This window comes from Neopelma chrysocephalum, unplaced genomic scaffold, assembly GCF_003984885.1.
Source record: "Neopelma chrysocephalum unplaced genomic scaffold, ASM398488v2 Primary Assembly neopelma1_97116, whole genome shotgun sequence".
Taxonomy (NCBI): domain Eukaryota; kingdom Metazoa; phylum Chordata; class Aves; order Passeriformes; family Pipridae; genus Neopelma; species Neopelma chrysocephalum.
In genome coordinates, this window is record NW_020925758.1 from 3,175,638 (window position 1) to 3,185,956 (window position 10,319).

Here is a 10,319-nt window from a genome sequence, read left to right on the forward strand (position 1 = left end):
CAAGGCTGCCAGAGCTCCAGGAGGGTTTGGATGATCCTCTGGGGCACATGGGGTGACTCCTGGGGATGGGCCTGTGCAGGGCTGAGGGTTGGACTCGATGATCCCTGTGGGCCCCTTCCAACTCAGCCTATTCTAGGATTCACAGTCGGCTCACGGACAGGTGCTTTTAGTGAGGGAATCACACAATACCAGAATCATTGAGGTCGGAAAAGCCCTCCCAGACCATCGAGTCCAACCTGTGCTCATCTCCATCTTGTCACCCAGCCCAGAGCACTGAGTGCCACATCCAGGCATTCTTTGGACACCTCTGGAAACGGGGACTCCACCACCTCCCTGGGCAGCCCTTTCCAAGGCCTGACCACCCTTTCAAGGAGGAAATTCCTCCTGATGTCCAACCTGAACCTCCCCTGGCACAACTTGAGACTCTTGTCATCTTATCCTGTCCCTTGTTCCCTGCAAGAAGAGTCCAACCTCCACCTGAGATCACATAATCAGAAAATTGTTAAGTTTGGAACAGACCTTTAAGATGATCGAGTCCAACCTTCGTCCCAGCAGCCTCACCATGTTCACCATTAGGTGGCAGCTTAGGATGGGAATAGAGCAGCACATCGCTCACTGAGGTGACCAGGAAACCAGAGCAAAGAGACTTCTGTTTATAAATCACAACTGCTGTTTATTGCACCGTTATAAAATAATCACAGACTGACTCGTTAAGATGAAAGATATTTCTTTTTTCCATTTTAGGCAGCGTTTGTGACTAGAACTGTTTGGGAAATCTGACAAAAGCAGCTCAGTAAAAGCAAAACATTTTCTAAAAGTGGTACTTGGCTGCAGCAAAAGGCTCATTGAGACAAGTTTGATAGAATGGGAAAAAAAAAGAGGCACATCTTCCTGAGAGGGCAGTAATCTGGTGTGCAGGCAGCTCCCCAGCATGAGACAGTCTGTGTTTAACTCTCAGTTTAGATAAGCAGAGCAAGAACTTGCTGCCTATCTAAATGCAATAACCAGGATGTTATTTTTGTATCTCTTGTTTAGAGTGAAAAACCCCCAAAGCTTTGCTGCTAGGATTTCACCCAGGTGCGAAGAGAAAAATATTCAAGCTATCACAAATATTTACATGTCTGGAAAGTGTAAGAGCTCTAATTGTGACTGCAGCTCTTCATTTACCTGCCTTAAAATGTGCCTTTTACTTTGGTTCCGGCGGGCGGGAAGCTTTCTGCAAAGTCTCCAAACAACTTCCAAACACTGATCTCCAAGGAGGAAATATATTTAGCCTGGGACATGGCTAAATATTATTTCTTATTTTTAACATAGAATCACAGAATGGTTTGGGTTGGAAGAGACCTTAAAGCTCATCCAGTTCCACCCCCTGCCATGGGCAGGGACACCTTCCACTTTCCCAGGTTGCTCCAAGCCCTGTCCAACCTGGCCTTGGACACTTCCAGGGATCCCGGGGCGGCCACAGCTTCTCTGGGCAACACTCTATAACACTGAGTTTCCAGATACAATAAATTAAAACTGGCTAAAGCTGAGGTCCTCAACACTTCCAAAGCCTTGCCCACCATACTGCGGGAATCCCCTCTCACAACGCACCTGAATGCAACTCTCCTCCTTCGTCCTTACTGCCCTCCCCCCACACCTGTTCCCGTGTTCTTCCAGGGCAGGAGCACGGCCTTTCCATGGGAAGCACCTCTACACACAGCTGCTTCTCAATAGCAGAGCACAGGAGCAACGCTGCAGTCAGGGAGAGCTGGAGGAGAGGTGTGAAACACAAGTAGTTGACACATGGTGGGAATTATCACCTGTGCTCATCAATCAAACCCAAAACAAACAGGGCGTGTTTTTTGTTACTTACATTTTCTGTTTCCCCACAGGTGGAACTGTTTTGCTCAGCTGCTGAGGTCTTGCAGCGGTGGGAGGCTATCACAGAACATCCTGAGTTGGAAGGGACCCACAAGGATTATCCAGTCCAACTCCTGGTCCTGCACAGGACACCCCAACAATCCCATCGTGTGCCCGAGAGCATTGTCCAAATGCTCCTTGAGCTCTGGCAGACCTGAGGCTGTGACCACTGCCCTGAGATGCATGTTCAGCTTTACTGGGAGGTTGACAACTGCTCTCAGGGGCAGCCTGGCACATATCTGGTGCTGGCACCAGGGATGAGGCAGCTGAGCGTGTGGCCTTGTTGGGTTTTAACCAGGTTATTCCCCTGGAGCACCACCTGCCTTGGATGTTTGGTTTGTATGAGCTGACTCAAAAAGAGCTTTGGGTTCCTAAGCAGAAAATTCAGGCATGTAAGTCCAAAATCATATCCCTGAAAACTCCTGCGTAGGAGGCAGCTGCCTCCTAATTCTCAGTTCCATAAGACTTCGCCTTAAACTCCACTGGTGCCATCTCTCTCAGCTCCCTTGTCCCTGGTGCCTGTGCTGTGCAAGCCCAGGGAGACCTCCCTGTCCCAGCAGGCACTGGCAGCAAACATCCAGCTGTATCCAGACCTGAACTCTGTGCTCTGGGAGCTACTGCTGGTAACATCCTCCCCTGAAGGGCTGATGACAATGGCAGCAAAGGCTTCTGTCATCCCTTCTGCTCTGGAGCCAGGCTGGGAGAGCTGGGGGGGTTCACCTGGAGAAGAGAAGGCTCCAGAGGGACCTGAGAACCCCTTCCAGTGCCTAAAGGGGCTCCAGGAGAGCTGGAGAGGGACTTGGGACAAGGGCTGGAGGGACAGGACAAGGGGCAATGGCTTCCCATTGCCAGAGGAGAGGGTTAGATGGGATAGTGGGGAGGAATTCCTGGCTATGAGTGGTGAGGCTCTGGCACAGGTTTCCCGGAGAAGCTGTGTCTGCCCCTGGATCCCTGGAAGTGTTGAAATCCAGGTTGGATGGGGCTTGGAGCAACCTGGGGTAGTGGAAGGTGTCCCTGCCCATGGCAGGGGATGGGGACTGGATGAGCTTAAAGATCTGTTCCAACCCAGAGCATTCTCTGATCCCATGATTCTCCCCTCTGAATGTGTCCCCAGGGCTGGAAAGGGGCTGCACTCCTTAACCTGCCCTGGAATTGCCCAGCAGGCAGCAGGGAGTGAACAGGCACAGGAGTGTTGCCTCATGTAAGTTCCTTTGTGGCTTTGGCTGTGAGTAAACAAGCTTATCAGTGCTACTGGAACTGCCAGACCAAATGTCACCTTAAGTGACAACCAGCCAATGCCCCTGACAGCCACCATCCCTCCTGGCCAGAGGGACAGGTGAGCTCTGAGACTGGCTAGGGTTATGTTTTCATGGCAGGTCTGACACCACAAAGAGTTCACTTCCAGCCAGGGGACCTTCCTGCTCACCTTCCAGCCCGAGAGTCAGCTCAGACTTGGGGCAGTCACTTCTACTAGAGGGGCACGTGGAGTCACAGGAGGGTCTGTGCTAAAACCCCTTTAACACGTGGATCCACTGGGATGATTGGTCAAGCTTAACTCCAGCTCAGTAAAACACACCACATATCCTCTGTGCTGCGGGAGGGGGTTCGACCTGTTCTTTGCACAGGAATGGAAGCCAATTCCTCAAACCTCTGTAGATTTCTTGGCGTTTCTCTGACAGACCCAGCTTTTGGAGTCTGAGGATTATGTGGGGATATTAAACTGTCGTTCACAGAAATTACACACAAATGAGTTCCTTGTCCTAATGCTTAAGCAGGAAATCTTCAAGACAAAGACATTTTAAATTGAAACCAGATTGAATGCTGCAAACACTGGAGCTTTCCAGCCTTCAAACAGCTGCCTGCACCTTCCTTCCCTGAAATCTTCTCTCCTGACCAGCCTACAGACTCTTGCTCTCCTTCTCCCACATGCCTGGCTCCTCCAGAGACACAGCTGATCCCCATTGTTTGCCTTTTCCTCCCATGGACAGAAAAACAGCAGTGTTTGGACACATGGTAGATGAGTTCTCCAGTTAAGCTGCTGTCCACAAGCACGTCTTAAAATCTACTGGCAGTGAGTCCCAGGAGCAAGATCACAGAATCCCAGAATCACAGAATGGTTTGGGTTGGAAAGGACCTTAAAGACCATCTCATTCCACCCCAGTGCCATGGGCAGGGACACCTTCCACCATCCTAGGTTGCGCCAAGCCCTGTCCATCCTGGGCTTGGACACTTCCAGGTACCCAGGGGCAGCCACAGCTTCTCTGGGCAACCTGTGCCAGGGCCTCCCCACCCTCACAGCCAGGAATTCCTTTCCAATATCTCATCTAACCCTCTCCGCTGGCAGTGGGAAGCCATTCCCCCTTGTCCTGTCACTCCATGGAAAAGAGTGAAATGCGTCTCCAGAGATGGACTGACCTGCATCAGATTTGCTCTGCATCTGTAATTCTGTCTGGGTCACCTGCAGAGCTCAGTTATGTTATACGTTCCTCCCTGTGATTTTTAAGAAGAGATGCTTCCACAGGGGGCCACAAGTTCCTTACTGAAGCAGATGAAGTTAGTTACATACGTATATTTATGTATTTGTATCTGTATATATGTGTACACATATAACTCATCCTAAGTGTATCATCTAAAACATGCAAACAACTGAAACGCTTTTGATACCCTGTGAGTCCTCCTAGAACGCAGGCAATTCTTTGCAACAGGAGATTAGCTACACATTCTACTTGTATAATTTCTGTCCTGTGTATGCCGTACACAGACCAGGGGTGAGGAAACAGCCGAGGATCTGCCCTCCCTGTCACTGCTGCTGGAGTGTGACGCAGCAAGCACAGCACCTTCCCCTCTCTGCTGGGGACCCGCCTGCCAGGATTGCAGTCAAAACAAAAAAACCCCACTGCAATTTGTGATGCTGTCTTAATACTCAATATTTTTGGAATGCTGTCCGAGTGCTGCGGGTTCATCCACCCCCTGCACGCCCAGCTAGGAGGGAGTCACTGGTAAAACAAACCTCCCATGTGATTAAATAACCTTGTAGCTGAAGTTTGTGTTTATTCAGGATAGTTTTTGCCAGCAAACCATTTACGCAGGTTGTGCAGGTCTGTGACTGCTCGTTCCTGGCTTGAATGGTCAGAAATGGACCAGCCAGTGGTCATGATGAGTAAATAAAGGCATCATGTAAGTGCCCAATCATAAAGCCTTTTTGGGATAAATTAAATCCTGGGTTTACATTTATCTAACCTCTCTTGCTCATAACCACGAAGTACTGCTTTAAATGTGCTTTTGATTAATGAAACCAAAAATATCCCTGGAATCAGGGATATTGCCCACAATTCAGGCACAAATTAAGCTATGGGGAATTCTGTTTAAGCAGAAGAGAATGGTTGTACCCTGGAACAGGTGGGCCAGAGACAATATCCTGGGCAACCAGTTCTGGCTGACCCTGATTTGAGCTGTAGGGAGGGTGCTCTAGATTGTCTCCACTGGCCCTTTCCAACCTCAACTTTTCTTTATCTCTGAATCCTGTCAACGTTTCTAAAGCTGAATGTGCCCTGTACTGTAAAACACAGCCTCAAATTCCCTTTCTTCCACTGTATCTCCAAAATGGATCAAAGAATCCTTCTCCTCTCCTCTGTTATAATCATGATTATTAACGTGGTGGTGATGGGTTGACAGTTGGACTCGATGACATTAGAGGTATTTTCCAGTCTTAAACGATTCTATAATTCTATCTGCTCTTTTTTTCTGCTCCCTTGCTCAAGAGCTCCCCTGGATCAGCTGATAAACCACAACCAACCCTGATTTTCCCTTCCAGGGGCTTCTCCACCTCCCTGCTGGCAGACAAAGCACACAGGGACCCAGGACAGGAACAGTCCTTGCAGGAAGGACCTGGCTGTGCAGAGATCTGCTCAGAGCCTGAGAAAAAAGGTTGGATGATGCTGTGATGGTTTCAGTCTAGGCCTTCCTGGAGACCAGCTAGTAACCAGGAAGGAACTAGGAAAGTGACCAAGGAAGTATTCCATGCTATTCCTTTACGTAACCTAGGGTATAAATAAGGCATTGATAAGAGAGCTCGCTCTCTTCTCTTCCGGCGAGGTTGGAGAACGGTGGTCCCTGTCTGGGTCTGGCTTATCTGAAGCTGAGGCCTACAGTAACTGCTGTTGTCGGCCACGTGTGAGGGGGAAGTGCTGGGCCGCGTCCAGACGTCCTGCTTTCTTTTCAAGGGAAGTGGTGAGCTCTTGCCAATTCTGGTTACCGGGTTTTTAGATTGTGTGGATCTGTTTTATTTTTTGTCCCTTTTCACCCTATTTTATCCTTTTCCCTTCTCCCTTCCCCCTTTTCCCTTCGGGAAGCTATTTGGGGTCATAGATTCATATATATAATTCTCATTGTATATCTCTGTTTTATATGTAAAATATATATATTTTTGCTAGAACTTTGGCTGCCTGTTTTTTTGGTTTTTTTTTTCCTTCCCTCTCTGGGAAGGAGACCCTGTTGTCGAGTTTCGGAGACTTGGCAGGAAGCCAGCTCCAAACTTACACAGATGCCTGTTAACACAACCTGTGCCAAAGTTTCAGGCAGCAGGCAACTTTCTGTTCATGGCATGGCAAGAAGCTGCAGCTCTGAACATCTCTTCCAAACTTCATCTCCACAGCAACCCTCCCAGCACCTTCATTTTTCATCCCAGTGCATGGCTTCTGTGTTCATTTCTTACTAGTCTTATTGTCAGAGATCTTCCCCAAGTTTCTGCTCTCGCCTGCTCTGATGACTGCAGTGTCTTCCTCTCCACCAGACTCAGACTTCCCCACTTTGATCCCAGATGTCACCTCTGAGGTCATCCTTCCCTCCCAACTCACCCCATGCCTCCCTCTCCCAGTCGTCCAGCTACCTCCCCCTTTGCTATTGCAACAACTCTGACACAAGCCCCCTCTTTCAAAGCTTTTCCTATCTGTTCAGCTTACTAATCCTCTCTGTCAGAACTGCCCTCCCCCTCTGCAGCCTCTCTGCTCTGCTCTGCCGGGTCTTTTCCAGCGTGGTCCAGTCACATGCCGGTGCTCAGGAAGGTCATATGATGGGTAGGGACTGCCGGGCAAGGCTGTGGCAGGCGGCTGCTGAACGGGGTCCCTGATAGGTACCACACCTCCAGCTCCCACCCCCCCTGTCATGAGCCACCCTGTGACTCACTCAGGAGCTGGACCTGCAGCCTGCACGGGAATTGGACTGTAACGCAAGGAGGGACCTTTCCACGAGGGGAGGTGGTTAGTGGGACAAGTCCTGCACCCAAATCCCAGGCCAGTCAGGTCTGCTGCTGCTGCTGCTCCCCTGTCCTACCTGCCCAGCAGGTCTCTGCTCACACCTGCATCATGCTCTGCTCAGAGAATACCAGCCTTGGTCTGCAGAGCATGTCACAGAATCACAGAATAGAGTCACAGAATAGAATCCCAGAATGGTTTAGGTCGGAAGGGACCGTCTTGTTCCACCCTCTGCCATGGGCAGGGACACCTTCCAGTAGACCAGATTGACTCCAAGCCACGTCCAGTCTGAACTTCAACACTTCCAGGGATCCAGGGGCAGACACAACTTCTCTGGGCAACCTGTGCCAGAGCCTCACCACCCTCACAGACACCAATTCCTTACCCATATCCCATCTAACCCTGCCCTCTGGCAGTGGGAAGTCATTCCCCCTTGTCCTGTCCCTCCAGCCCTTATCCCAAGTCCCTCTCCAGCTCTCCTGGAGCCCCTTTAGGCCCTGGAAGGGGCTCTAAGGTTTCCCTGGAGCTTCTCTTCTCCAGCTGAACGCCCCAGCTCTCCCAGCCTGTCTCCAGAGCAGAGGGGCTCCAGCCCTTGGAGCATCTCCGTGGCCTCCTCTGGACTCTCTCCAGCAGCTCCACATCCTTGTGCTGTTGGGTCGCAGGGATGGAGGCAGCTCTGCAGGGGGGTCTCACCTGAGCGGGGCAGAGGGGAAGAATCCCCCCTTGACCTGCCTGTCACACTGCTGGGGATCAGCCCAGGGTATAACTGACCTGTACAGAGAAGCCCTTTTGTTCTCCCTCTGCCCTGACCTCAGTGTTTCTGCCTGTCTGACCTTGGACTGGGAATTCCTGGGATGAATATCACCAGTGTCTGTACACTGCAGGCAGGAATATGAGTACAAAGCACTAAGAAGTGCCCCAAGCTTTTCTTAATTAATTACAGAGCCATTGAATCTTCCTAATAAGATCCACACACTCAATAAACACAGTAAATGGGAGAAATTAGGCAATTAGGAATAAATGGCCAGAAGTTGAAACAGTGCCTGGTGGGGACCAGCATCCTCAGGGACATCTCATTCTTGCCCATTTTCCCATTGCACACACTGCAAGTGGATGTGGCAGATGTCCTTTTCATTGAGACACCAAGGAATGGGACTGGTTTCAAGGATGGGACAACTGATGAATTCTTGAAGTAAAATGTGCAGGCTGGTGAAAAACGAAATGAGTAATATTGTTGTTGTAAGTAAAGCCAACATCTGAGAAAAGCAGGAGGCTCCCTGTTATCTCCAAAGATGACTCAAGGCTTTCTCGTCTCAGGCAGATCCCAGCACTACACCCGCACGGATTTGTGAAGGCAAAAGGTTCAAAGGAGAGGGTTAATTATAAAAACAGAGTGCTGGAGAACAAACGATGCTGACCTTGATGATGCACAGCATCATCTTGTGCTGCTTATTTCTATCCCCAAACTGTTTTTCACCCTCTTTACGAAAAACAAAAGATAGTGCGTAAGGGCTTTGTTTGTGGTTTTAAAATAGGATTACTCTTCAGTGTGAAACACAGTGAAATACTGCCAGAGGGTCTCCTGAACACCATCTGAATCAGCAATCAGTACCAGAAATAGATGAAGAACGTGTGTGAGCTGACACAACAACCACCCAGGAAGAAACAGTTACCTGAGATTTGCAACCGTAAAGCTTGGGTACAAATTAGCAGTAACAGTGAGAACTAACTTCATATGTTTTTATAGGGCTTTGCTAAAGTAAGTAACAAATTAATTGGTTTTAATAAAAAGCAATTTTCTTTCCCGTAGGCACTGGAAACTGAGCGGCATGCTCAGAATTTCCTGGTTTTGGTGTCCGTCCAGATTTACAGGATCAGTTTTGAAAGCCTGAATGCCCCTGAGAACAATTTAAAGTGGATGTAGGAGTGCTGAAAATTAGTCACGGAATGGGTTTGGGTTGGAAGGGACCTTAAAGATCGTCTGTTTCTGCCCCTCTGCCATGGGCAGGGACACCTTCCACTGGACAAGGTTGATCCAAGCCCTGTCCAACCTGGCTCCAGACGACTGGTTTGGGGTTTAGTCTGGGGAATTTTCAGATAAGGAGGAGGTGTCAGCTTACTAATTACTCTGCCAAAATGCCAACTTGCAAGATCTTATACCTGCCAATGACCAGAAATTAGCCCAAAATGACCCCAATCCAGAGCTGTGCCGGATCTGCCATCTCAGTGCATCTCAGGCCACTGCCTGCACTGCCAGTCCTTACAGAGTCCTCTTGAGCTGCAGCCCAGCTGAGGCTGAGTACATCTCACTGGTGGTGCTACCACATCCATGCCAGCCTCGGGCCAAATGTTCCTGCAGACTTGAAGAAAAAGCAAGTGGATAAGAGTATATACACTCTAAAGCAATCCCTAAACCAAACAACTGCCTCCAAACTCCTCTTGGGACACTCTAGCAGCTCCAGGCTCTACTTCAAATAAAGGCAGAGGAGCAGTCTTAGTAATTTTTTACTTTTTTAATATTTTCCCTTTGTTGGGTGCAGGAGAGTTAAAGCACAAGCTCTGCTGGGGACTCACCATCCGCCACCTGAAGGGTCAAGTGATCACAAACTTCTGAGACGTTTCTCCAATTCCCCACCAAAACAGGACCTCAGAAAGGAGCAGAAGCAAATATCCCCCTGGCCATCCACGACATCTCTGCACTGCCAATGGGCTTGGCTCCAAGTCCGTGTTCAGGCCCAGACATGCTCAGCATTCATCCAGCTTGGATGGAAAAGCGTGAGTTTTGGGTAAAGGCGTAAGAAGAGAGAAAATGCATGTCATTCCTCTTCATAGGCCTAAAGACATCCCTGTCTGCAGAGTGGATGGAGCAGGCCCACCACACACCACCAGGTCTCCTGTGTGACAACAAAGCAGCCAAGTAGTCTGGATCCATCTCACGTACCCTGGGACATGCTGGGAATGACAAGCTGAGTTTCACTTGTCCAGTTGGGCACGGGGAACAGGCATCAGGACACACTGAGCTCTCACTGGCTTTCAGCCTGTGCTCCTGCACAGCTCTGCTGTGGGTGGACCTGAGGGTCTCTTCAAGAGCAACACACTCAATAAGAGCAACTGGGGACTAATGCAAGGCGTGGGCAAGGGCGAAAAGAGATAAAAAACATCATA